Raw genomic sequence first — 26,853 nt, 5'->3', positions numbered from 1 at the left:
ATGGGATAGGATAGGATGGGATGGGATAGGATAGGATAGGATAGGATAGGATAGGATAGGATAGGATAGGATAGGATAGGATAGGATAGGATAGGATGGGATAGGATAGGATGGGATAGGATAGGATGGGATAGGATAGGATGGGATGGGATAGGATAGGATAGGATAGGATAGGATAGGATAGGATAGGATAGGATAGGATAGGATAGGATAGGATGGGATAGAATAGACCAGGTTAGTTTAATAGCAGGACATGTGTAGTTAATAGCTTGAGTCTGTAAGGCTTGTAAGACCTTGCTCTGCTTCCCCAAGTGCCAAGCTACACTGAGTTTCTAAGTGGGGTTGGTTTACCACACCATCTTGTACTGATGCTGGTTAAAACAAGCTTCATTGATCTGGGGCTTCTGTTTCATAGAATCATAGAATGAATGAAGTTGAAAAAGACCTCAAAGACCATCAAGTCCAACCTGTCACCCAACACCTCATGACTACTAAACCATGGCACCAAGTGCCACATCCATGCTTGGAGCCATGGTTTAGTTGATTAGATAGTGCTGGGTGGTAGATTGGACTCGATGCTCTCAAAGGTCTTTCCCAACCTGGTTAATTCTGTTCTGCCCTATTCAGTATCACCAAGGTTGGAAGAGACCTCAAAGATCATCAAGTCCAACCTGTCACCACAGACCTCATGACTAAACCATGGCACCAAGTGCCACATCCAATCCCCTCTTGAACACCTCCAGGGATGGGGACTCCACCACCTCCCTGGGCAGCGCATTCCAATGGCCAATCACTCTGTGAAGAACTTTCTCCTCACCTCCAGCCTAAACCTCCCCTGGCACAGCTTGAGACTGTGTCCTCTTCTGGTGCTGCTTGCCTGGGAGAAGAGACCAACCCCCATCAGGCTACGACCTCCCTTCAGGGAGTTGTAGACAGCAAGAAGGTCTCCCCTGAGCTCCTCCAGGCTAACCAACCCTAGCTCCCTCAGCTGCTCCTCCTAAGACTTGTGCTCTAGGCCCTTCACCAGCCTAGATGCTCTTCTCTGGATTTGCTCCAGCACTCCCATGTCTCTCTTATATTGAGGAGCCCAATACTGAACCCACTACTCCAGGTGGGCCCTCACCAATGCCACACAATAGAAATAGAATAGAAAAGAAATAGCAATAGACATAGAAATAGAATAAAGCAGGTTGGAAAAGACCTTCAAGGTCATCGTGTCCAACCTGTCATCCAACACCATCTAATCAACTAAACCATGGCACCAAGCACCCCATCAAATCCCCTCCTAAACACCTTCAGGGCTGGTGACTCTACTACACACCTGGGCAGCCTATTCCAATGGGCAATCACTCTCTCTATGAAGAATTTCTTCCTAACATCCAGCCTAAACCTCCCCTGGCACAGCTTGAGACTGTGTCCTCTTGTTCTGGTGCTGGTTGCCTGGCAGAAGAGACCAACACCCACCTGGCTACAACATCCCTTCAAGTACTTGTGGACAGCAATAAGGTCTCCCCTGAGCTCCTCCAGGCTAACCAACCACAGCTCCCTCAGCTGCTCCTCCTAAGACTTGTGCTCTAGGCCCTTCACCAGCCTAGATGCTCTTCTCTGGATTTGCTCCAGCACTCCCATGTCTCTCTTATATTGAGGTGCCCAATACTGAACCCACTACTCCAGGTGGGCCCTCACCAATGCCACAGAATCATCCCAGAGTCAGCCAGCTTGGAAGAGACCTCCCAGATCATCAAGTCCAACCGATCACCCAACCCTATCCAATCAGCTGGAAGATAGGGGGGCTCAAAAGAAAATCAAGGGGGCTGCAAGAAAATCAAGAGGTCTGCAGAAAAAGAAGAGGGCTTGAAGGAGAATAAGGGGAGCCTGAAGGCAAATAAGAGCCGCTCCTAACCCCCTGGCAAAGCCTGCTTCCCTGGGCAGCATGAGGCCAGAGGAGGGCCAGCCTCCAGCCCCCAGGCAGATCAGGCTCAGCTGCTGAGCACAGGGGCAGGATCACTTCCCCAGGCCTGCTTGCAACACTATTTCTAGTGCAAGCCAGGAAGCCTTGGGCCTGCTTGGCCACCTGGGGCTCGTATTCAGCCTCTTGTCAATCAGCACCACAAGGTCCCTTGCTGCCGAGCAGCTTTCCAGCCCCTCCTCCCCAGCCTGCAGCATTGCTTGGCGTTGTAGTGGCTCAGGTGCAGGACCTGGCACTTGGCCTTCACAGAAACCTTACAGAATGGTAGAGGTTGGAAGGGACCTCTGGAGATCATCCAGTCCAAGCCCTCTGCCAGAGCAGGGCCACCCACAGCAGGTTACACAGGCCAGCACCCAGGCAGGCTTTGAACACCTCCAGAGAAGGAGACTCCACCACATCTCTGGGCAGCCTGCTCCAGTGCTCCAACACCATCAACACAAAGAAGTTCCTCCTCATGTGCAGATGGAGCTTCCCTGTGTTCAAGTCTGTGGCCATTCCCCCTTGTCCTGTCACTGGGCACCACTGGCAGAAAGCCTGGCCCCATCCCCCCGACACCCACCCCTGAAGTCTTTTAAAGCACTGACCCAATGCTCTCGGTGTCTCCTGGTCACAGGAGGATCCAGTCCCCTCCTCATCTTGCTGTACCCTCTCCAGCAGCTGGCACAGCAAGATGGGCCAGCAACCCAGTATGAAGAGCAAAGCACTGCCTTCCTGACCCTCCTACAGTTTGCCTCAGCCCATCGCCTCAGTCTGTCTAAGTGCCTCTGCAGAGCCTCCCTACCTTCAAGCAGATCAACACTCCCACTCCAGGCGTTGAGGAAAACACTGTCTGTGCTGCCAGACCTCCTACCAACCTGCCCAGGGGCCTGAAGGCTCTTTTAACTGCTGTTGGACTTCCCTCTCTGACCTCCTCACTACCAGCTTGGAGGACCAAAAGCAGGTAGTAGCCTGAGGGCCGCACCAGACCAGGGAGTTTCCTCCTCATGTGCCTAAGCCAGGCCCCGGGGAGGCAGCAGGCGTCCCTGGGGGAGGGAGGAAGTCAACACGGGGCCCTCAGCTCCCCTCAGAAGGGAGTCCCCCACCAGGACTTCCCGCCTTTTCCCTTGACTGACCCAGTGCTCAGGGCTGGGGGTGACTGTCTCCCCCTGGGGGGCTTCCTGCATGACCCTTCCTCTCCACCCTCACTCACCCGGCCATCGATTTGCAAAGCCCCATCCCTGCTGTGCAGGGGGAACTAGGGAGGCAAGGGAGGCAACAGCAGACATCCTGCTGCCCTGGAGGGGAACCTCTTTCCATTCCCCACCACTTCTTAGGTGCCCACCCCCCACCCCTTCCCTGGTGGCAAGAGGGCAGAGTATCCTCTGCTTCATGAGGCAACTGTTGCCTTGTGTCCTTTGGGGTTCTCAGCCAGTTCAGAGAGCTTTCCTTCACACAAGTAGTCCCTGAGATGCTGAGCAGCCTCTGCAGAGGAAGGAATGGCTGCAGCTGACGTTTGAAGTGGAACCTACTGGAGGAGAGGGTCGAGAGGAGGGCTGCACAAATGCTCAGAGGGCGGGAGCACCTCTCCTGTGCAGACAGCCTGCAGAAGAGAAGGCTGCAGGGAGACCTTAGAGCAGCCTTCCAGGAGCTGAAGGGGGCCGACAGGGAAGCTGTGGAGGGACTTTTTACAAGGGCCTGAAGCACTAGCACAAGGGGGAATGGTTTGAAACTACAGAAGGGTAGTTTTGACTTGAGATTAGGAAGAAGTTCTTGATAGGAGGAGGGTGGCACACTGCAACAGGTAGCCCAGGGAGCTGGTGGAGGCCCCATCCCTGGAGACATTCACGGTCAGGCTTGATGGAGCTGCAAGCAGCCTCCCCTAGTTGAGGATGTCCTTGCTTACTGCAGGGCAGTGGACAAGAGGACCTCTAAAGGTCCCTTTCAGCACAGTGCATTCTGTGATTCAGTGTCACCATGGGATGGGGTCCAGCATCTCATGCCCTGCCCTCTGCCCTGCCTCTCCTTGCCAAGGGGAGAACTGTGATGTCACCTAGCAATGGAATGTGGCCAGGTGTTCCAAACTGCTTCTCCCCAGGCCTTAGGTATCACCCCGGCAACGCTGTGTACACACTCCAGCCGAGCAAGTGAGTGAGGTCTGGAGTGCTGAGAGAGAGGGTCGGTGCTGGTGGTCGTGGCCAGAGAGGTGTTTGGTGCAGCTCTCTGAGCCACATCCCAGAGCCATTTGAAGAGTTTCCCTGGCCCTGCCACGTGCAGACAGCCAGGGCAGGCAGAGCTGTGCTTGCAGCAGCAGAGGTGAGCTGGGTGAGGATAGCTGACCCTGGGGAGCTGGGAGGGCTTCCATCTGGAGGGATCTGTGCATTTCTGCCACCTCCCCGGGCCAGCCCCTGACCATGGCCTCTCTGCTCTTTCCTAGTGTGACAGCCACTGCTGCTGCCCCAGGCAGAGGGAGCAACCTGACATCTGCAGCTCCCTCCCGCCCAGTGCAGAGGGTGGAGAGCATGGCCACCGAGCTCGACACCCGCTGCACTATCTGCCTGGACAGCTGGGGGGAGGACGGCAGCTTCGTGCTGCCGTGCCTCCACCAGTTCTGTTACAGCTGCATCAGGCGGTGGGCTGACAGCAACCGGGTGTGCCCCCTGTGCAAGGGGAGCATTTCCTCCCTGGTGCACGGGGTGCGGGCCGATGACAGCTTCGAGGAGGACGAGGTCTCAACACCTGCCTCGTCCTCAGTCATCGGCCCCCAGGCAGGAGGAGCTCCTGGCCCTGCAGCTGCCCAGGACCCTGCAGCACCACAGCCTCAGGCTGCGGGGGAGGAGCTGGGGGGTGCCCCGGGCGGTCTCCGTCCCAGCACATGGGCAGCCCTGTTCAGGGACCACTCAGAGCTCCTGCAGCCTCTGCAGGCCTGGATGCGAGAAGAGCTCCGCAGGATGTTCGGGCGTCGAGCTTCTCGGGCAGGCCTGGTGGAGGACGTGGCCATGGCCCTCCTGAGGGTCTTCGGGCTCGACGCAGAGATGCTGCAGACGCTGCTGGTGGCCTCCCTGGAGCAGCGCACGGCGACGTTTGTGAGGGACCTGATCAGCGTCGCCGTGCAGCGCTGCAGCGGGGAGGCCCGGCGGCTGCTGGGGCTGGAGGGCGGCCGTGATGCCAGGGAGAGGGAGGGCAGCCCCGCCGCGGCCCGGGGAGAGTCCGTCCCTCCTCGGCCGGTGCCTTCCAGCAGCCTCCAGAGAACCATCGCGGAGGAGCAGCCCAGCACGTCCGCAGCAGCTCTGCGTCGGGGTCCCGGCAGACCTCCCTCTGCTCCCTTTTCCATCCGCGGGGAGCCAGAGGAGCCCCAGGAGGAGGCTGGGGAGGCTGGGGCAAGCCCCTCGACATCCCAGCAGGGCAGGGGACGCTCCCGTGGGCAGGGGCCACGGCGAGCCCGGAAGAGGAGAGCTGGCAGCCCCGGGCCCTCTGCTCCATCCAAGAGGAAGCCACCCCGAGGGCGGCACTAGGATGCTGGCCAGGGCAGCCAGGAGCTGTGCTGGCAGCAGCAGAGGTGAGCTGGGTGAGGATAGCTCAGCCTGGGCAGCTGGCAGGGCTTCCTTTTGGAGGGATCTCTGCATTCCTCCACCTACCCCATGCCAAGCCCTGACCATAGCCTCTGTCCTGTTCTAGCCTGACAGCTGCTGCTGCAGCCAGGAGGCTGTCCAGCTGCCCTCAGCCCTTCAGCACCACCACCGCAGGCTGAGGGAATGGTGCCAGCGGCTCCCTTGGGTGGGCAGGTCAGGCAGGAGGTGTGGCCGCAGGAGCAGAGGTGAGCTGGGTGAGGATAGGTGACCCTGGGGAGCTGGGAGGGCTTCCTTCTTGAGAGATCTCTGCATTCCTCAACCTCCCCATGGCAACCCCTCACCATAGCCTCTGTTCTCTTCTAGCCTGACAGCTGCTGCTGCAGCCAGGAGGCTGTCCAGCTGCCCTCAGCCCTTCAGCACCACCACCTCAAGCTGAGGGAATGGTGCCAGCAATTCCCTTGGGTGGGCAGGTCAGGCAGGAGGTGTGGCCGCAGGAGCAGAGGTGAGCTGGGTGAGGATAGGTGACCCTGGGGAGCTGGGAGGGCTTTCTTCTGGAGGGATCTGTGCATCATTCCCCCTACGCCATAGCCACCCCTGACCATGGCCTCTCTGTTCTTTTCTAGCCTGGCAGCGGCTGCTGTACCCCAGGCTGTGGGAACTCTTCCCACGGCTCCCTTGAGCGGCCAGGCCGGGGCAGCCAGGAGGTGTTGTTGCAGGGACAGAGGTGAGCTGGGTGAGGATAGCTGACCCTGGGGAGCTGGGAGGGCTTCCTTCTGGAGGGATCTCTGCATTCCTCCACCTCCCCATGCCAAACCCTCACCATAGACTCTATTCTGTTCTAGCCTGACAGCTGCTGCCCTCAGCCCTTCAGTACCACCACCACAGGCTGAGGGAATGGTGCCAGTGGCTCCCTTGGGTGGGCAGGTCAGGCAGGAGGTGTGGCTGCAGGAGCAGAGGTGAGCTGGGTGAGGATAGGTGACCCTGGGGAGTGGTGAGGGCTTCCTTCTTGAGGGATCTCTGCATCATACCACTTCCCCCAGGCCAGCCCCTGACCGTGGTGTCTCTGTTCTTTCCTAGCATGACAGCTGCTGCTGCATCACAGGCTGAGGGAATGGTGCTTGGTGTTCCCTTGGGTGGGCAGGTGAGGCAGGAGCTGTGGTCACAGCAACAGAGGTGAGCTGGGTGAGGATAGCTGACCCTGGGGAGCTGAGAGGGCTTCCTTCTTGAGGGATCTGTGCATTACACCACTTCCCCCAGGCCAGCCCCTGACCATGGTGTCTCTGTTCTTTCCTAGCATGAGAGCTGCTGCTGCAGCCAGAAGCCTTTCCAGCTGCAATCAGCTATTCAGCACCACCACCACAGGCTGTGGCAATGGTGCCTGTGGTTCCCTTGATTGGCTGGGGCAGCCAGGAGCTGTGCTTGCAGCCAGAGAGGTGAGCTGGGTGAGGATAGCCACCCTGGGCAGCTGGGAGGGTTTCCTTCTAGAGAGATCTTTGCATTCCTCCACCTAGCCCATGCCAGCCCCTGACCCTTGTCTCCTTGTCCTTTCTAGCCTGACAGCTGCTGCTGCAGCCAGGAGGCTGTCCAGCTGCCCTCAGCCCTTCAATACCTCCACCACAGGCTATGGGAATGGTGCCTGCTGCTCCTTTCAGAGGCCAGGGCACCCAGGAGGTGTGGTTGCAGCAACAGAGGTGAGCTGGGTGAGGATAGGTGACCCTGGGGAGCTGGGAGGGCTTCCTTCATGAGGGATCTCTGCATTGTTCCACCTCCCCCAGGCCAGCCTCTGACCATGGTCTCTCTCTTCTTTTCTACCGTGTCAGCTGCTACTGCGGCCAGGTAGCTGTCCAGCTGCCCTCAGCCTTTCAATACCTCCACCACAGGCTGTGGCAATGGTGCCTGCTGCTCCCTTCAGAGGCCAGGGCAGCCAGGAGATGTGGTCACAGCAGCAGAGGTGAGCTGGGTGAGGACAGCTGACCCTGGGGAGCTGGGAGGGCTTCCTTCTTGAGGGATCTGTGCATTTCTTGTTTTTCTCTCCATGCCACCCCCTGACCATGGCCTATTTTTGTCCTTTTCTAGGTGACTGCTTCTAGTGCAGCCAGGAGGCTGTCCAGCTGCCCTCTGCCCTCCAGCACCACCACCACAGACTGTGGGAATGATGCCCGGGGCTCCCTAGGGTGGGCAGGTGAAGGAGGAAGTGTGGTCGCAGGAGCAGAGGTGAGTTGGGTGAGGATAGCTGACCCTGGGGAACTGGCAGATCTTCCGTCTTCTGGAGACAGCTCTGCATTGTTCCACCTCCCCCAGGCCAGCCCCTGACCATAGTCTCTCTTCTTTTCTAGCGTGACAGCTGCTGCTGCAGCCATGAGGGTGTCCAGCTGCCCAGAACCCTTCAGCAGCACCACCACACGCTGAATGAAAGGTGCCTGTGGCTCTGCTAGTGGCCAGGGCAGCCAGGAGGTGTGGTTGCAGCAGCAGAGGTGAGCTGGGTGAGGACAGCTGACCCTGGGGAACTGGCAGGGCTTCCTTCTTGAGGGATCACTGCATTCTTCCAGCACCCCAAGGCCAGCCCCTGACCATGGTCTCTCTGTTCTTTCGTAGCATGTAGGCTGCCACTGCAGCCATGAGGGTGTCCAGCTGCCCAGAACCCTTAAGAAGCAGCCCCAGAGGTAGTTTGAATGGTACCCGCGCCTCCCTTGGGTGGCCAGGGCAGCCAGGAGGGGTGGCCACAGGAGCAGAGGTGAGCTGGGTGAGGATAGCTGACCCTGGGGAGCTGGGAGGGTTTCCTTCTTGAGTGATCTCTGCATTATTCCACCTCCCCTATAGCTGTCCCATGACCATGGACTCTCTGTCCTTTCTAGCCTGACAGCTGCTGCTGCAGCCAGGAAGCTGTCCAGCTGTCCATTAGCAACACCACAGGCTGTGGAAATGATGCCGACGGCTCCCTTGGGTGGGCAGGGGTGGCAGGAGGTGTGTTTGCAGGAGCACAGGTGAGCTGGGTGAGGATAGCTGACCCTGGGGAGCTGGGAGGGCTTCCTTCTTCAGGGATCTCTGCATTATTCCACCTCTCCTAGTCCAGTCCCTGACCATGGTGTCTCTGTTCTTTCCTAGCATGACAGCTGTTCATAGTATCACAGGCTGTGGGAATGGTGCCTGATGCTCCCTTGGGTGGGCAGCTGAGGCAGGAAGTGTGCTCGCAGCAGCAGAGGTGAGTTGGGTGAGGATAGGTGACCCTGGGGAACTGGCAGGGCTTCCTTCCTTAATGATCTGTGCATTTCTGCCACTTCTATCCTGGCCAGCCCCTGACCATAGTCTCTCTTCATTTGTAGCCTTACAGCTGCTGCTGCAGCCATGAGGGTGTCCAGCTGCCCAGAACCCTTCAGCAGCACCGCCGGAAGCTGAGGGAGAGGTGCCTGTGTCTCTGCTGAGTGGCCAGGGCAGCCAGGAGGTGTGGTTGCAGCAACAGAGGTGATTTGGGTGAGGATAGCTGACCCTGGGGAGCTGGGAGGGCTTCCTTCTGGAGGGATCTGTGAAATTCATGCTTTTCTCCCCTGTCCAGCCCCTGACCATGGTCTCTCTGTTCTTTTGTAGCATGTAGGCTGCTGCTGCAGCCATGAGGGTGTCCAGCTGCCCAGAACCCTTCAGGAATAGCCCCAGAGGTAGTGTGAACGGTGCCCGTGCCTCCCTTGGGTGGCCAGGGCAGCCAGGAGGGGTGGCCACAGGAGCAGAGGTGAGCTGGGTGAGGATAGCTGACCCTGGGGAGCTGGGAGGGCTTCCATCTGGAGGGATCTCTGCATTTCTTCCTTCTCTCCCCAGGGCAGTCCCTGACCATGATCTCCTTGTTATTTTCTCGCATTTTAGCTGCTACTGCAGCCAGCAGGCTGTCCAGCTGCCCTCTGCCCTTCAGGACCTGCACAACAGGCTGTGGGAATTGTTCCTGCGGCTCCCTTGAGTGGCCAAGGCAGCCAGGAGGTGTGCTTGCAGCAACAGAGGTGTGCTGGGTGAGGATAGCTGACCCTGGGGAGCTGGGAGGGTTTCCTTCTTGAGGGATCTGGCCATTTCTTCCTACTCTTCCCAGGCCAGCCCCTGACCATGGCCTCTTTCTCTTCTTGTCTAGCATGCAGATGCTGCTGCACCACAGCAGTGGGAATGGTGCCCACAACTCCCTTGAGAGGGCAGGGCAGCCAGGAGGTGTGGTTGCAGCAACAGACGTGAGCTGGGTGAGGATGGCTGACCCTGGGGAGCTGGGAGGGATTCCTTCTTTAATGACCTCTGCATTTCTGGCACTTCTATTCTGGCCAGCCCCTACCATGGTCTCTCTTCTTTTCTAGCCTTACAGCTGCTGCTGCAGCCATGAGGGTGTCCAGCTGCCCAGAACCCTTCAGCAGCACCGCCGGAAGCTGAGGGAGAGGTGCCTGTGTCTCTGCTGAGTGGCCAGGGCAGCCAGGAGGTGTGGTTGCAGCAACAGAGGTGATTTGGGTGAGGATAGCTGACCCTGGGGAGCTGGGAGGGCTTCCTTCTTGAGGGATCTCTGTATTTCTTCCTTCTCTCCCCTAGTCCAGTCCCTGACCATGGTGTCTCTGTTCTTTTCTAGCCTGACAGCTGATTCTGCAGCCAGCAGGCTGTCTAGCTGCCCCCTGCCTTTGAGGACCTCCACAACAGGCTGTGGGAACTGTTCCTGTGGCTCCCTTGAATGGCCAAGGCAGCCACGAGTTGTGTTTGCAGGAGCTGAGGTGAGCTGGGTGAGGATAGCTGACCCTGGGCAGCTGGGAGGGCTTCCTTCTTGAGGGATCACTGCATTCTTCCACCGCCCCAAGGCCAGCCCCTGACCATGGTCTCTCTGTTCTTTTCTAGCCTGACAGCTGCTGCTGCAGCCAGCAGGCTGTCCAGCTGCCCAGTAGCAACACCACAGGCTGTAGAAATGGTGCCCCGGGCTCCCTTGGGTGGGCAGGTGAGGCAGGAGTTGTGTTTGCAGGAGCAGAGGTGAGCTGGGTGAGGATAGCTGACCCTGGGGAGCTGGGAGGGCTTCCTTCTGGAGGGATCTGTGCATTTCTTATTTTTCTCTCCATGCCAACCCCTGACCATGGCCTCTTTTTGTTCTTTTCTAGGTGACTGCTTCTAGGGCAGCCAGGAGGCTGTCCAGCTGCCCTCAGCCCTCCAGCACCACCACCACAGACTGTGGGAATGATGCCCGGGGCTCCCTTGGGTGGGCAGCTGAAGCAGGAAGTGTGGTCGCAGGAGCAGAGGTGAGTTGGGTGAGGATAGCTGACCCTGGGGAACTGGCAGATCTTCCTTCTTCTTGAGACATCTCTGCAGTGTTCCACCTCCCCCAGGCCAGTCCCTGACCATAGTCTCTCTTCTTTTCTAGCCTTACAGCTGCTGCTGCAGCCATGAGGGTGTGCAGCTGCCCAGAACCCTTCAGCAGCACCACCACAAGCTGAAGGAAAGGTGCCTGCAGCTCTGCTGAGTGGCCAGGGCAGCCAGGAGGTGTGCTTGCAGCAGCAGAGGTGATTTGGGTGAGGAGAGCTGACCCTGGGGAGCTGGGAGGGCTTCCTTCTTCAGGAATCTGTGCATTTCTTCCTTCTCTCCCCAGGCCAGCCCCTGACCATGATCTCCCTGTTCTTTTCTAGCATGTTAGCTGCTACTGCAGCCAGCAGGCTGTCCAGCTGCCCTCTGCCCTTGAGGACCTCCACAACAGGCTGTGGGAATTGTTCCTGTGGCTCCCTTTAGCAGCCAGGGCGGCCACGAGTTGTGCTTGCAGCAACAGAGGTGAGCTGGGTGAGGATAGCTGACCCTGGGGAGCTGGGAGAGCTTCCTTCTGAGGGATCACTGCATCCTTCCACCTGCCCAAGGCCAGGCCCTGACCATGGTCTGTGTTCTCTTCTAGCGTGACATCTGGTACTGCAGCCAGGAGGCTGTCCAGCTGCCCAGTAGCACCAACACAGGCTGTGGAAATTATGCCGACGGCTCCCTTGGGTGGCCTGGTCAGGCAGGAGGTGTGGTTGCAGGAGCAGAGGTGAGCTGGGTGAGCATAGCTGACCCTGGGGAGCTGGGAGGGCTTCCTTCTGGAGGGATCTCTGCATTTCTTCTTTTCCTGCCCCGGTTAGCCCCTGACCATGGCCTCTCTGTTCTTTTCTAGCGTTACAGCTGCTGCTGTGGCCAGGAGGCTGTCCTCGTGCCTCAACTCTTCTGAAGCACTAATACAAGCTGTGGGAATGTGGGAACTCACTCCCTTGAGTGGCCAAGCCAGACAGGAGTAGTGGTTGCAGCAAGTGAGGTGGGCTGGGTGAGGATAGCTGACCCAAGGGTGTGGGATGGTCTTCCTTCTGGAGGGATCTGTGCAATTCATGCTTTTCTCCCCTGGCCAGCCCCTGACCATGGTCTCTCTGTTCTTTTGTAGCATGTAGGCTGCTGCTGCAGCCATGAGGGTGTCCAGCTGCTCAGAACCCTTCAGGAGCAGCCCCAGAATAGTGTGAACAGTGCCAGAGACTCCCTTGGGTGGCCAGGGCAGCCAGGAGGGGTGGCCACAGGAGCAGAGGTGAGCTGGGTGAGGACAGCTGACCCTGGGGAGCTGGGAGGGCTTCCTTCTTAAGGGATCTCTGCATTTCTTGGTTTTCTCTCCATGCCACCCCCTGACCATGGCCTCTTTTTGTTCTTTTCTAGGTGACTGCTTCTAGTGCAGCCAGGAGGCTGTCCAGCTGCCCTCTGCCCTCCAGCACCACCACCACAGACTGTGGGAATGGTGCCCGGGGCTCCCTTGAGTGGGCAGCTGAAGCAGGAAGTGTGGTTGCAGGAGCAGAGGTGAGTTGGGTGAGGATAGCTGACCCTGGGGAGCTGGCAGGGCTTCCTTCCTTAATGCTCTCTGCATTTCTGCCACTTCGTTCCTGGCCAGCACCTGACCATTGTCTCTCTTCTTTTCTAGCCTTACAGCTGCTGCTGCAGCCAGGAGGGTGTACAGCATCCCAGAATCCTTCAGCAGCACAACCACAAGCTGAGGGAAAGGTGCCTGTGGCTCTGTTGAGTGGCCAGGGCAGCCAGGAGGTGTGCTTGCAGGAGCAGAGGTGAGCTGGGTGAGGATAGCTGACCCTGGGGAGCTGGCAGGGCTTCCTTCTTCTTGAGACAGCTCTGCATTGTTCCACCTCCCCCAGGCCAGCCCCTGACCATAGTCTCTGTTCTTTTCTAGCGTTACAGCTGCTGCTGTGGCCAGGAGGCTGTCCTCGTGCCTCAACTCTTCTGAAGCACTAATAGAAGCTGTGGGAATGTGGGAACTCACTCCCTTGAGTGGCCAAGCCAGGCAGGAGTTGTGGTTGCAGTAAGTGAGGTGGGCTGGGTGAGGATAGCTTACCCAAGGGTGTGGGATGGTCTTCCTTCTGGAGGGATCTGTGCAATTCATGCTTTTCTCCCCTGGCCAGCCCCTGACCATGGTCTCTCTGTTCTTTTGTAGCATGTAGGCTGCTACTGCAGCCATGAGGGTGTCCAGCTGCCCAGAACCCTTCAGGAGCAGCCCCAGAGGTAGTGTGAACGGTGCCCGTGCCTCCCTTGGGTGGCCAGGGCAGCCAGGAGGGGTGGCCACAGGAGCAGAGGTGAGCTGGGTGAGGACAGCTGACCCTGGGGAGCTGGGAGGGCTTCCTTCTTAAGGGATCTCTGCATGTCTTCCTTTTCTCCCCCAGTATATCCTAACCATAGTCTCTTTATTCTTTTCTAGCATGACAGCTGCTTCTGCAGCCAGGAGGCTGTCCAGATGCCCAGAACCCTTCAGCAGCACCTCCACCACAATCTGAGGAATGGTGCCTGGGGCTCTGCTGAATGGCCAGGGCAACCAGGAGGTGTGCTTGCAGCAATAGAGGTGAGCTGGGTGAGGATAGCTGACCCTGGGGAGCTGGGAGGGCTTCCTTCTTGAGGGATCTGTGCATTTCTTCCTTCTCTCCTCGGGCCAGCCCCTGACCATGGCCTCTCTGCTCTTTTCTAGTGTGACAGCCACTGCTGCTGCCCCAGGCAGAGGGAGCAACCTGACATCCACAGCTCCCTCCCGCCCAGTGCAGAGTGTGGAGAGCATGGCCTCAGAGCTCGACACCCGCTGCACTATCTGCCTGGACAGCTGGGGGGAGGACGGCAGCTTCGTGCTGTAGCAGGCGCTGGGCTGACAGCAACCGGGTGTGCCCCCTGTGCAAGAGGAGCATTTCCTCCCTGGTGCACGGGGTGTGGGCCGATGACAGCTTTGAGGAGGACGAGGTCTCAACACCTGCCTCGTCCCCAGTCATCGGCCCCCAGGCAGGAGGAGCTCCTGGCCCTGCAGCTGCCCAGGACCCTGCAGCTGCCCAGGACCCTGCAGCACCACAGCCTCAGGCTGCAGGGGAGGAGCTGGGGGGTGTTCCGGGCGCTCTCCGTCCCAGCACACGGGCAGCCCACTCCAGGGACCACTCAGAGCTCCTGCAGCCTCTGCAGGCCTGGCTGCGAGAAGAGCTCCACAGGATGCTCGGGAGTCCACCTTCTCGGGCAGACTTGGTGGAGGACGTGGCCATGGCCCTCCTGATCATCTTCGGGATGGACGCAGAGAAGCTGCAGGTGCTGCTGGTGGCCTCTCCTGGGAAGCACTCAGCAGCCTTTGACTGGGACCTGATCATTGTGCAGCGCTGCAGCAGGGAGGCCCGGCGGCTGCTGGACCTGGAGGGCGGCCGTGATGCCAGGGAGAGGGAGGAGAGTCTGTCCCAGCTGGCTCTGTCCCTTCCAGCAGCCTCCAGAGAACCATCACGGAGGACCAGCCCAGCACCTCCGCAGCAGCTCTGCGTCGGGGTCCCGGCAGCCCTCCCTCTGCTCCCTTCTCCATCCGCGGGGAGCCAGAGGAGCCCCAGGAGGAGGCTGGGGAGGCTGGGGCAAGCCCCTCAGCATCCCAGCAGAAAATAGATTCTTTAAATTCACTTGTGTTCAAATCTGATCAATCAACCTGGTGTGAGCTAGTGCTCTATTTCTACTATGGAGATCCTTGGGCACAATTGCATGAGGCACAGCACTTGTAAGGATGTCCAACTCAGCCATGAATTTAGTAGAGAACAGGGCAAATAGATTTGCATACTGAGTTCACATTTCTAGAGGAAGAAATCCTAGTGCTATGCCAAAGTATGAATTGAAATGATCTCTTATGCAAGTGTGAAATGTAATGAATGAATCACATCATTGACACGAGCACAGATGGCTCACCATGCTGGTGCTTCCCTCTGCCTCAGTGATGGCAGGGGTGGGGACATGCCTCACGCCTCAGTTACACAGTGTTGTCCTGGGTGCCAGCACAGTGAACCACTGGATAAGTTCTAGTGCAAGGGCAGCAAAGTTATCACTCACATTTCAGCTGCAGAGGTGATGTCTTGTTGGTTTATGGCAACCTCTGAGTGGTGTAGAACAGGGCAGAAGCGATCTTTAATCTTCTCTGGGAGTCGTGTTTTGCCCTGAAATCATACAAAGCAAAGCAAAAGTTCCTGCTGGTCACTGCTGCTAAAAAACACCAACAAAACATTTCTAAGAAGGGGGAAAATTAACAATCAGCTCTGAAACTCTACTGGGTTGGGCAGTAGTCAGAATTGTTGGGGTTGGGAAGAGATCATCACATCCAACCACTCTCTACCTCTACCAAGGCTGGTGATAAATCATGTCCCTCAGCACCACATCCCTGCCTCTTTGAAACACCTCCAGGGATGGGATTCAACCAATGACCTCCCTGGGCAGCCAGGGAATTATCATAAAACACAAGACTAGACTAGACTAGACTAGACTAGAATTAAGCAGGTAGGAAAAGACCTTTGAGATCATCAAGTCCAACCTGTCACCCAACACCATCTGATCAACAAAACCATGGCACCAAGTGCCTCATCCAGGCTCTTCTTAAACATCTCCAATGTCTCTTCAGTGTCTCTTCTTAATCACCTCCAGATCTAATCAACTAAACCATGGCACCAAGCACTCCATCAAGTCTCCTAAACACCTCCAGTGATGGTGACTCCACCACCTCCCTGGGCAGCACATTCCAGTGGCCAAGCACTATGAATCCTTTAGCCACAGATCCAGCTTAGAGCTTCTCTTCTGTTCAATTTTTTTATTGTTCTGGCCAAAAAAAGTTCCTCTGCACGGGCAGATGGCGCTCTGCAAACCCACACGGGTCAGTCCCACACGTGAGACACTCAGCCTGAGGTTTAGGGCCTCGCAGGATTCATTAACATCATGAAGCGTTGCTAATGGGAGTGGACATGGGGAAAATGAAGAGTTTTCCACAGTTGGTCAAAGAGGAGAGGAAAATGAGTCAAAAGAACACTGCTTTTCCAATGGCATTATCTTGGCTGCACTGCGTGCTGCCAGATGCTTTGGTTTCATGTAAGGTGACCAAAAAGCCTCTCCAGCTTCTGTGGATTTCCAGGGATGCACAACAGAAGGGTTTAAAGGAGGTCTAGAGAATTAGCCTCATGTGGAGCAGCTGAGGGAACTGAGACTGTTTAGGCTGGAGAACAGAAGACTGAGGAGAGACCTCATGGCTCTCCACAACTCCCTGAAAGGAGGATGCAGTGAGGTGGGGGTCACAGGGGCACAGTATCACACTATCACCGAGGTTGGAAGAGACCTCAAAGATCATCGAGTCCAACCTGTCACCACAGACCTCATGACTAAACCATGGCACCAAGTGCCACGTCCAATCCCCTCTTGAACACCTCCAGGGATGGGGACTCCACCACCTCCCTGGGCAGCACATTCCAATGGGCAATCACTCTGTGAAGAACTTTCTCCTCACCTCCAGCCTAAACCTCCCCTGGCACAGCTTGAGACTGTGTCCTCTTCTGGTGCTGCTTGCCTGGGAGAAGAGACCAACCCCCATCTGGCTACGACCTCCCTTCAGGGAGTTGTAGACAGCAAGAAGGTCTCCCCTGAGCCTCCTCTTCTCCAGGCTAAGCAACCCCAGCTCCCTCAGTCTCTCCTCACAGGGCTGTTCCTAATGCAGGCCAGGACGCCCTTGGCCTTCTTGGCCACCTGGGCACACTGCTGGCTCATGTTTAGGCAGCTGTCAACCAGCACCCCCAGGTCCCTCTCTGTTTGGGAGCTCTCCAGCCACTCTGACCCCACCTGTAGCTCTGCATGGGGTTGCCGTGGTCGATCTCTTTTCCCTAGTATCAGGTGATAACATGAGAGGAAATGTGCTGAACTTGGGCCAGGGGAGGTTTAGGTTGGATATGAGGGAAAAAAAATTTACTGCAAACTCCTTCAGGTCAGGCATTGGAACAGGCTGCCCAGGCAGGTGTTTGAGTCACTGTCCCTGGAAGGGTTCAAGAAATGTGTGGACCCAGCACTTTGGGACAGGTTTAATGGCCATGGTGGTGTTAGGTTTGACTTGATAATCTTACAGATCTCTTCCAACCAGTGTAATTTGATGATTCTGTAACAGGAGCCTCTCAAAATGGAGGTGTTTAAAAGCAAAAAGGACTCCAGAAGCTTCATGAGGATTTCCTAGCTGAAAGATAAGAAAATGCTTCGATGTAAGAGCTGAATTTGTCTCAGGAGACAGAGACATCCAGAGCTGCTCTGCTCCTCTCACCGAGGAGGTGATGTCAGGGCAAGCTCCACAAACTGGCATCGTTCAGCTCATGGCCTGCAGAGCAATCACAGACAAATTAACTGTGTCAGTTCTCACTGAAGGTCCTCTTGTTCTCCTGCCTTCCTGACAACTATTCTCTCTTTCCCCTCCTTTTCCCCAGAAAATAGAGCTCAGCCTGAAACTGGACTTCCTGTGAGATAGCTACGTTCTGACAAGCAGGGAGATAATCTGTAAAATAAGAGTAAAAAGTGCAAGGATGGCCTGGTTGAAAAGTCTGCTCTGGCTGGAGAGATGACTGTCTGAATCACAGAATCCCAATGCCTGACAACCCTTTCAGACAACACCTTTTCTCTCATGTCCAGCCTAAACCTCCCCAGGTGTAGCTTTCAGCCATTCCCTCTGGTCCTATTGCTACTCACATGTGAGAAGAAACCAGCACCTACCTCTGTACAAAGCCCTTTCAGGGAGCTGCAGAGAGCAATGAGGTCTCCCCTCAGCCTCCTTTCCTCCAGGCTAACCAACCACAGCTCCCTCAGCTGCTCCTCCTAAGACTTGTGCTCTAGGCCCTTCACCAGCCTAGATGCTCTTCTCTGGATTTGCTCCAGCACTCCCATGTCTCTCTTATATTGAGGAGCCCAATACTGAGCCCACTACTCCAGGTGGGCCCTCACCAATGCCACAGAATCATCCCAGAGTCAAGCAGCTTGGAAGAGACCTCCCAGATCATCAAGTCCAACCGATCACCCAACCCTATCCAGTCAGCTGGAAGATAGGGGGGCTCAAAAGAAAATCAAGGGGGCTGCAAGAAAATCAAGAGGTCTGCAGAAAAAGAAGAGGGCTTGAAGGAGAATAAGGGGAGCCTGAAGGCAAATAAGAGCCGCTCCTAACCCCCTGGCAAAGCCTGCTTCCCTGGGCAGCATGAGGCCAGAGGAGGGCCAGCCTCCAGCCCCCAGGCAGATCAGGCTCAGCTGCTGAGCACAGGGGCAGGATCACTTCCCCAGGCCTGCTTGCAACACTATTTCTAGTGCAAGCCAGGAAGCCTTGGGCCTGCTTGGCCACCTGGGGCTCGTATTCAGCCTCTTGTCAATCAGCACCACAAGGTCCCTTGCTGCCGAGCAGCTTTCCAGCCCCTCCTCCCCAGCCTGCAGCAGGCGTCCCTGGGGGAGGGAGGAAGTCAACACGGGGCCCTCAGCTCCCCTCAGAAGGGAGTCCCCCACCAGGACTTCCCGCCTTTTCCCTTGACTGACCCAGTGCTCAGGGCTGGGGGTGACTGTCTCCCCCTGGGGGGCTTCCTGCATGACCCTTCCTCTCCACCCTCACTCACCCGGCCATCGATTTGCAAAGCCCCATCCCTGCTGTGCAGGGGGAACTAGGGAGGCAAGGGAGGCAACAGCAGACATCCTGCTGCCCTGGAGGGGAACCTCTTTCCATTCCCCACCACTTCTTAGGTGCCCACCCCCCACCCCTTCCCTGGTGGCAAGAGGGCAGAGTATGCTCTGCTTCATGAGGCAACTGTTGCCTTGTGTCCTTTGGGGTTCTCAGCCAGTTCAGAGAGCTTTCATTCTCACAAGTAGTCCCTGAGATGCTGAGCAGCCTCTGCAGAGGAAGGAATGGCTGCAGCTGACGTTTGAAGTGGAACCTACTGGAGGAGAGGGTCGAGAGGAGGGCTGCACAAATGCTCAGAGGGCGGGAGCACCTCTCCTGTGCAGACAGCCTGCAGAAGAGAAGGCTGCAGGGAGACCTTAGAGCAGCCTTCCAGGAGCTGAAGGGGGCCGACAGGGAAGCTGTGGAGGGACTTTTTACAAGGGCCTGAAGCACTAGCACAAGGGGGAATGGTTTGAAACTACAGAAGGGTAGTTTTGACTTGAGATTAGGAAGAAGTTCTTGATAGGAGGAGGGTGGCACACTGCAACAGGTAGCCCAGGGAGCTGGTGGAGGCCCCATCCCTGGAGACATTCACGGTCAGGCTTGATGGAGCTGCAAGCAGCCTCCCCTAGTTGAGGATGTCCTTGCTTACTGCAGGGCAGTGGACAAGAGGACCTCTAAAGGTCCCTTTCAGCCCTGCCCTCTGCCCTGCCTCTCCTTGCCAAGGGGAGAACTGTGATGTCACCTAGCAATGGAATGTGGCCAGGTGTTCCAAGCTGCTTCTCCCCAGGCCTTAGGTATCACCCCGGCAACGCTGTGTACACACTCCAGCCGAGCGAGCGAGCGAGGTGTGGAGTGGTGAGAGAGGGTCGGTGCTGGTGGTCGTGGCCAGAGAGGTGTTTGGTGCAGCTCTCTGAGCCACATCCCAGAGCCATTTGAAGAGTTTCCCTGGCCCTGCCACGTGCAGACAGCCAGGGCAGGCAGAGCTGTGCTTGCAGCAGCAGAGGTGAGATGGGTGAGGATAGCTGACCCTGGGGAGCTGGGAGGGCTTCCATCTGGAGGGATCTGTGCATTTCCGCCACCTCCCCGGGCCAGCCCCTGACCATGGCCTCTCTGCTCTTTCCTAGTGTGACAGCCACTGCTGCTGCCCCAGGCAGAGGGAGCAACCTGACATCTGCAGCTCCCTCCCGCCCAGTGCAGAGGGTGGAGAGCATGGCCACCGAGCTCGACACCCGCTGCACTATCTGCCTGGACAGCTGGGGGGAGGACGGCAGCTTCGTGCTGCCGTGCCTCCACCAGTTCTGTTACAGCTGCATCCGGCGCTGGGCTGACAGCAACCCCTTGTGCCCCCTGTGCAAGAGGAGCATTTCCTCCCTGGTGCACGGGGTGCGGGCCGATGACAGCTTTGAGGAGGACGAGGTATCAACACCTGCCTCGTCCTCAGTCATCGGCCCCCAGGCAGGAGGAGCTCCTGGCCCTGCAGCTGCCCAGGACCCTGCAGCTGCCCAGGACCCTGCAGCACCACAGCCTCAGGCTGCGGGGGAGGAGCTGGGGGGTGCCCCGGGCGGTCTCCGTCCCAGCACATGGGCAGCCCTGTTCAGGGACCACTCAGAGCTCCTGCAGCCTCTGCAGACCTGGATGCGAGAAGAGCTCCGCAGGATGTTCGGGCGTCGAGCTTCTCGGGCAGGCCTGGTGGAGGACGTGGCCATGGCCCTCCTGAGGGTCTTCGGGCTCGACGCAGAGATGCTGCAGACGCTGCTGGTGGCCTCCCTGGAGCAGCGCACGGCGACGTTTGTGAGGGACCTGATCAGCGTCGCCGTGCAGCGCTGCAGCGGGGAGGCCCGGCGGCTGCTGGGGCTGGAGGGCGGCCGTGATGCCAGCGAGAGGGAGGGCAGCCCCGCCGCGGCCCGGGGAGAGTCCGTCCCTCCTCGGCCGGTGCCTTCCAGCAGCCTCCAGAGAACCATCGCGGAGGAGCAGCCCAGCACGTCCGCAGCAGCTCTGCGTCGGGGTCCCGGCAGACCTCCCTCTGCTCCCTTTTCCATCCGCGGGGAGCCAGAGGAGCCCCAGGAGGAGGCTGGGGAGGCTGGGGCAAGCCCCTCGACATCCCAGCAGGGCAGGGGACGCTCCCGTGGGCAGGGGCCACGGCGAGCCCGGAAGAGGAGAGCTGGCAGCCCCGGGCCCTCTGCTCCATCCAAGAGGAAGCCACCCCGAGGGCGGCACTAGGATGCTGGCCAGGGCAGCCAGGAGCTGTGCTGGCAGCAGCAGAGGTGAGCTGGGTGAGGATAGCTCAGCCTGGGCAGCTGGCAGGGCTTCCTTTTGGAGGGATCTCTGCATTCCTCCACCTACCCCATGCCAAGCCCTGACCATAGCCTCTGTTCTGTTCTAGCCTGACAGCTGCTGCTGCAGCCAGGAATCTGTCCAGCTGCCCTCAGCCCTTCAGTACCACCACCGCAGGCTGAGGGAATGGTGCCAGTGGCTCCCTTGGGTGGGCAGGTCAGGCAGGAGGTGTGGCCGCAGGAGCAGAGGTGAGCTGGGTGAGGATAGCTGACACTGGGGAGCTGGGAGGGCTTCCTTCTTGAGAGATCTCTGCATTCCTCAACCTCCCCATGGCAACCCCTCACCATAGCCTCTGTTCTCTTCTAGCCTGACAGCTGCTGCTGCAGCCAGGAGACTGTCCAGCTGCCCTCAGCCCTTCAGCACCACCACCTCAAGCTGAGGGAATGGTGCCAGCGGCTCCCTTGGGTGGGCAGGTCAGGCAGGAGGTGCGGCCGCAGGAGCAGAGGTGAGCTGGGTGAGGATAGGTGACCCTGGGGAGCTGGGAGGGCTTTCTTCTGGAGGGATCTGTGCATCATTCCCCCTACGCCATAGCCACCCCTGACCATGGCCTCTCTGTTCTTTTCTAGCCTGGCAGCGGCTGCTGTACCCCAGGCTGTGGGAACTCTTCCCACGGCTCCCTAGAGCGGCCAGGCCGGGGCAGCCAGGAGGTGTTGTTGCAGGGACAGAGGTGAGCTGGGTGAGGATAGCTGACCCTGGGGAGCTGGGAGGGCTTCCTTCTGGAGGGATCTCTGCATTCCTCCACCTCCCCATGCCAAACCCTCACCATAGACTCTATTCTGTTCTAGCCTGACAGCTGCTGCCCTCAGCCCTTCAGTACCACCTCCACAGGCTGAGGGAATGGTGCCAGTGGCTCCCTTGGGTGGGCAGGTCAGGCAGGAGGTGTGGCTGCAGGAGCAGAGGTGAGCTGGGTGAGGATAGGTGACCCTGGGGAGTGGTGAGGGCTTCCTTCTTGAGGGATCTCTGCATGATACCACTTCCCCCAGGCCAGCCCCTGACCATGGTGTCTCTGTTCGTTCCTAGCATGACAGCTGCTGCTGCATCTCAGGCTGAGGGAATGGTGCTTGGTGTTCCCTTGGGTGGGCAGGTGAGGCAGGAGCTGTGGTTGCAGCAACAGAGGTGAGCTGGGTGAGGATAGCTGACCCTGGGGAGCTGAGAGGGCTTCCTTCTTGAGGGATCTGTGCATTATACCACTTCCCCCAGGCCAGCCCCTGACCATGGTGTCTCTGTTCTTTCCTAGCATGAGAGCTGCTGCTGCAGCCAGAAGCCTTTCCAGCTGCAATCAGCCATTCAGCACCACCACCACAGGCTGTGGCAATGGTGCCTGTGGTTCCCTTGATTGGCTGGGGCAGCCAGGAGCTGTGCTTGCAGCCAGAGAGGTGAGCTGGGTGAGGATAGCCACCCTGGGCAGCTGGGAGGGTTTCCTTCTAGAGAGATCTTTGCATTCCTCCACCGAGCCCGTGCCAGCCCCTGACCATGGTCTCCTTGTCCTTTCTAGCCTGACAGCTGCTGCTGCAGCCAGGAGGCTGTCCAGCTGCCCTCAGCCCTTCAATACCTCCACCACAGGCTATGGGAATGGTGCCTGCTGCTCCCTTCAGAGGCCAGGGCACCCGGGAGGTGTGGTTGCAGCAACAGAGGTGAGCTGGGTGAGGATAGCTGACCCTGGGGAGCTGGGAGGGCTTCCTTCTTGAGGGATCTGTGCATTTCTTGTTTTTCTCTCCATGCCAGCCCCTGACCATGGCCTATTTTTGTCCTTTTCTAGGTGACTGCTTCTAGTGCAGCCAGGAGGCTGTCCAGCTGCCCTCAGCCCTCCAGCACCACCACCACAGACTGTGGGAATGATGCCCGGGGCTCCCTAGGGTGGGCAGCTGAAGGAGGAAGTGTGGTCGCAGGAGCAGAGGTGAGTTGGGTGAGGATAGCTGACCCTGGGGAACTGGCAGATCTTCCGTCTTCTGGAGACAGCTCTGCATTGTTCCACCTCCCCCAGGCCAGCCCCTGACCATAGTCTCTCTTCTTTTCTAGCGTGACAGCTGCTGCTGCAGCCATGAGGGTGTCCAGCTGCCCAGAACCCTTCAGCAGCACCACCACACGCTGAATGAAAGGTGCCTGTGGCTCTGCTAGTGGCCAGGGCAGCCAGGAGGTGTGGTTGCAGCAGCAGAGGTGAGCTGGGTGAGGATAGCTGACCCTGGGGAACTGGGAGGGCTTCCTTCTTGAGGGATCACTGCATTCTTCCAGCACCCCAAGGCCAGCCCCTGACCATGGTCTCTCTGTTCTTTCGTAGCATGTAGGCTGCCACTGCAGCCATGAGGGTGTCCAGCTGCCCAGAACCCTTAAGAAGCAGCCCCAGAGGTAGTTTGAATGGTACCCGCGCCTCCCTTGGGTGGCCAGGGCAGCCAGGAGGGGTGGCCACAGGAGCAGAGGTGAGCTGGGTGAGGACAGCTGACCCTGGGGAGCTGGGAGGGTTTCCTTCTTGAGTGATCTCTGCATTATTCCACCTCCCCTATAGCTGTCCCATGACCATGGACTCTCTGTCCTTTCTAGCCTGACAGCTGCTGCTGCAGCCAGGAAGCTGTCCAGCTGTCCATTAGCAACACCACAGGCTGTGGAAATGATGCCGACGGCTCCCTTGGGTGGGCAGGGGTGGCAGGAGGTGTGTTTGCAGGAGCACAGGTGAGCTGGGTGAGGATAGCTGACCCTGGGGAGCTGGGAGGGCTTCCTTCTGGAGGGATCTCTGCATTTCTTCCTTCTCTCCCCAGGGCAGTCCCTCACCATGATCTCCTTGTTATTTTCTCGCATGTTAGCTGCTGCTGCAGCCAGCAGGCTGTCCAGCTGCCCTCTGCCCTTCAGGACCTGCACAACAGGCTGTGGGAATTGTTCCTGCGGCTCCCTTGAGTGGCCAAGGCAGCCAGGAGGTGTGCTTGCAGCAACAGAGGTGAGCTGGGTGAGGATAGCTGACCCTGGGGAGCTGGGAGGGTTTCCTTCTTGAGGGATCTGGCCATTTCTTCCTACTCTTCCCAGGCCAGCCCCTGACCATGGCCTCTTTCTCTTCTTGTCTAGCATGCAGATGCTGCTGCACCACAGCAGTGGGAATGGTGCCCACAACTCCCTTGAGAGGGCAGGGCAGCCAGGAGGTGTGGTTGCAGCAACAGACGTGAGCTGGGTGAGGATAGCTGACCCTGGGGAGCTGGGAGGGATTCCTTCTTTAATGACCTCTGCATTTCTGCCACTTCTATTCTGGCCAGCCCCTACCATGGTCTCTCTTCTTTTCTAGCCTTACAGCTGCTGCTGCAGCCATGAGGGTGTCCAGCTGCCCAGAACCCTTCAGCAGCACCGCCGGAAGCTGAGGGAGAGGTGCCTGTGTCTCTGCTGAGTGGCCAGGGCAGCCAGGAGGTGTGGTTGCAGCAACAGAGGTGATTTGGGTGAGGATAGCTGACCCTGGGGAGCTGGGAGGGCTTCCTTCTTGAGGGATCTCTGTATTTCTTCCTTCTCTCCCCTAGTCCAGTCCCTGACCATGGTGTCTCTGTTCTTTTCTAGCCTGACAGCTGATTCTGCAGCCAGCAGGCTGTCCAGCTGCCCAGTAGCAACACCACAGGCTGTAGAAATGGTGCCCCGGGCTCCCTTGGGTGGGCAGGTGAGGCAGGAGTTGTGTTTGCAGGAGCAGAGGTGAGCTGGGTGAGGATAGCTGACCCTGGGGAGCTGGGAGGGCTTCCTTCTGGAGGGATCTGTGCATTTCTTGTTTTTCTCTCCATGCCAACCCCTGACCATGGCCTCTTTTTGTTCTTTTCTAGGTGACTGCTTCTAGGGCAGCCAGGAGGCTGTCCAGCTGCCCTCAGCCCTCCAGCACCACCACCACAGACTGTGGGAATGGTGCCCGGGGCTCCCTTGGGTGGGCAGCTGAAGCAGGAAGTGTGGTCGCAGGAGCAGAGGTGAGTTGGGTGAGGATATCTGACCCTGGGGAGCTGGCAGATCTTCCGTCTTCTGGAGACAGCTCTGCATTGTTCCACCTCCCCCAGGCCAGTCCCTGACCATAGTCTCTCTTCTTTTCTAGCCTTACAGCTGCTGCTGCAGCCATGAGGGTGTGCAGCTGCCCAGAACCCTTCAGCAGCACCACCACAAGCTGAAGGAAAGGTGCCTGCAGCTCTGCTGAGTGGTCAGGGCAGCCAGGAGGTGTGGTTGCAGCAGCAGAGGTGATTTGGGTGAGGAGAGCTGACCCTGGGGAGCTGGGAGGGCTTCCTTCTTCAAGAATCTGTGCATTTCTTCCTTCTCTCCCCAGGCCAGCCCCTGACCATGATCTCCCTGTTCTTTTCTAGCATGTTAGCTGCTACTGCAGCCAGCAGGCTGTCCAGCTGCCCTCTGCCCTTGAGGACCTCCACAACAGGCTGTGGGAATTGTTCCTGTGGCTCCCTTTAGCAGCCAGGGCGGCCACGAGTTGTGCTTGCAGCAACAGAGGTGAGCTGGGTGAGGATAGCTGACCCTGGGGAGCTGGGAGAGCTTCCTTCTGAGGGATCACTGCATTCTTCCACCTGCCCAAGGCCAGGCCCTGACCATGGTCTGTGTTCTCTTCTAGCCTGACATCTGGTACTGCAGCCAGGAGGCTGTCCAGCTGCCCAGTAGCACCAACACAGGCTGTGGAAATTATGCCGATGGCTCCCTTGGGTGGCCTGGTCAGGCAGGAGGTGTGGTTGCAGCAGCAGAGGTGAGCTGGGTGAGCATAGCTGACCCTGGGGAGCTGGGAGGGCTTCCTTCTGGAGGGATCTCTGCATTTCTTCCATCTCTTCCCAGCCCAGCCCCTGACCATGGCCTCTTTCTCTTCTTGTCCAGCATGCAGATGCTACTGCACCACAGCAGTGGGAACGGTGCCCCCAAGTCCCTTGGGTGGCCAGGGCAGCCAGGAGGTGTGGATGCTGGAGCAGAGGTGAGCTGGGTGAGGATAGCTGACCCTGGGGAGCTGGGAGTGCTTCCTTCTGGAGGGATCTCTGCATTTCTTCTTTTCCTGCCCTGGTTAGCCCCTGACCATGGCCTCTCTGTTCTTTTCTAGCGTTACAGCTGCTGCTGTGGCCAGGAGGATGTCCTCATGCCCCAACTCTTCAGAAGCACTAATACAAGCTGTGGGAATGTGGGAACTCACTCCCTTGAGTGGCCAAGCCAGACAGGAGTTGTGGTTGCAGCAAGTGAGGTGGGCTGGGTGAGGATAGCTGACCCAAGGGTGTGGGATGGTCTTCCTTCTGGAGGGATCTGTGCAATTCATGCTTTTCTCCCCATGCCAGCCCCTGACCATGGTCTCTCTGTTCTTTTGTAGCATGTAGGCTGCTGCTGCAGCCATGAGGGTGTCCAGCTGCCCAGAACCCTTCAGGAGCAGCCCTAGAATAGTGTGAACAGTGCCAGAGACTCCCTTGGGTGGCCAGGGCAGCCAGGAGGGGTGGCCACAGGAGCAGAGGTGAGCTGGGTGAGGACAGCTGACCCTGGGGAGCTGGGAGGGCTTCCTTCTTAAGGGATCTCTGCATTTCTTGGTTTTCTCTCCATGCCACCCCCTGACCATGGCCTCTTTTTGTTCTTTTCTAGGTGACTGCTTCTAGTGCAGCCAGGAGGCCGTCCAGCTGCCCTCTGCCCTCCAGCACCACCACCACAGACTGTGGGAATGGTGCCCGGGGCTCTCTTGAGTGGGCAGCTGAAGCAGGAAGTGTGGTTGCAGGAGCAGAGGTGAGCTGGGTGAGGATAGCTGACCCTGGGGAGCTGGCAGGGCTTCCTTCCTTAATGCTCTCTGCATTTCTGCCACTTCGTTCCTGGCCAGCACCTGACCAAGGTCTCTCTTCTTTTCTAGCCTTACAGCTGCTGCTGCAGCCAGGAGGGTGTACAGCATCCCAGAATCCTTCAGCAGCACAACCACAAGCTGAGGGAAAGGTGCCTGTGGCTCTGTTGAGTGGCCAGGGCAGCCAGGAGGTGTGCTTGCAGGAGCAGAGGTGAGCTGGGTGAGGATAGCTGACCCTGGGGAGCTGGCAGGGCTTCCTTCTTCTTGAGACAGCTCTGCATTGTTCCACCTCCCCCAGGCCAGCCCCTGACCATAGTCTCTG

General features: G+C 58.1%; 1 long non-coding RNA gene across 1 annotated transcript; it reads left to right on the top strand.

Moving 5' to 3' along the window:
* The first annotated feature begins 12,941 nt into the window (after positions 1–12,941).
* LOC137458799 (uncharacterized) lies at positions 12,942–13,896 on the top strand. Its single transcript, XR_010991966.1, has 3 exons — positions 12,942–13,094; positions 13,217–13,357; positions 13,481–13,896. It is a non-coding gene; the product is annotated as an uncharacterized lncRNA (long non-coding RNA).
* Positions 13,897–26,853: the final 12,957 nt, after the last annotated feature.

Source organism: Melanerpes formicivorus, unplaced genomic scaffold (assembly GCF_026170545.1).
Source record: "Melanerpes formicivorus ecotype bairdi unplaced genomic scaffold, bMelFor1.0.p_v2 SCAF_279, whole genome shotgun sequence".
NCBI lineage: Eukaryota > Metazoa > Chordata > Aves > Piciformes > Picidae > Melanerpes > Melanerpes formicivorus.
Note: the sequence above shows the minus strand (reverse complement) of the source record. Positions and strands in the feature narration are given on the sequence as shown.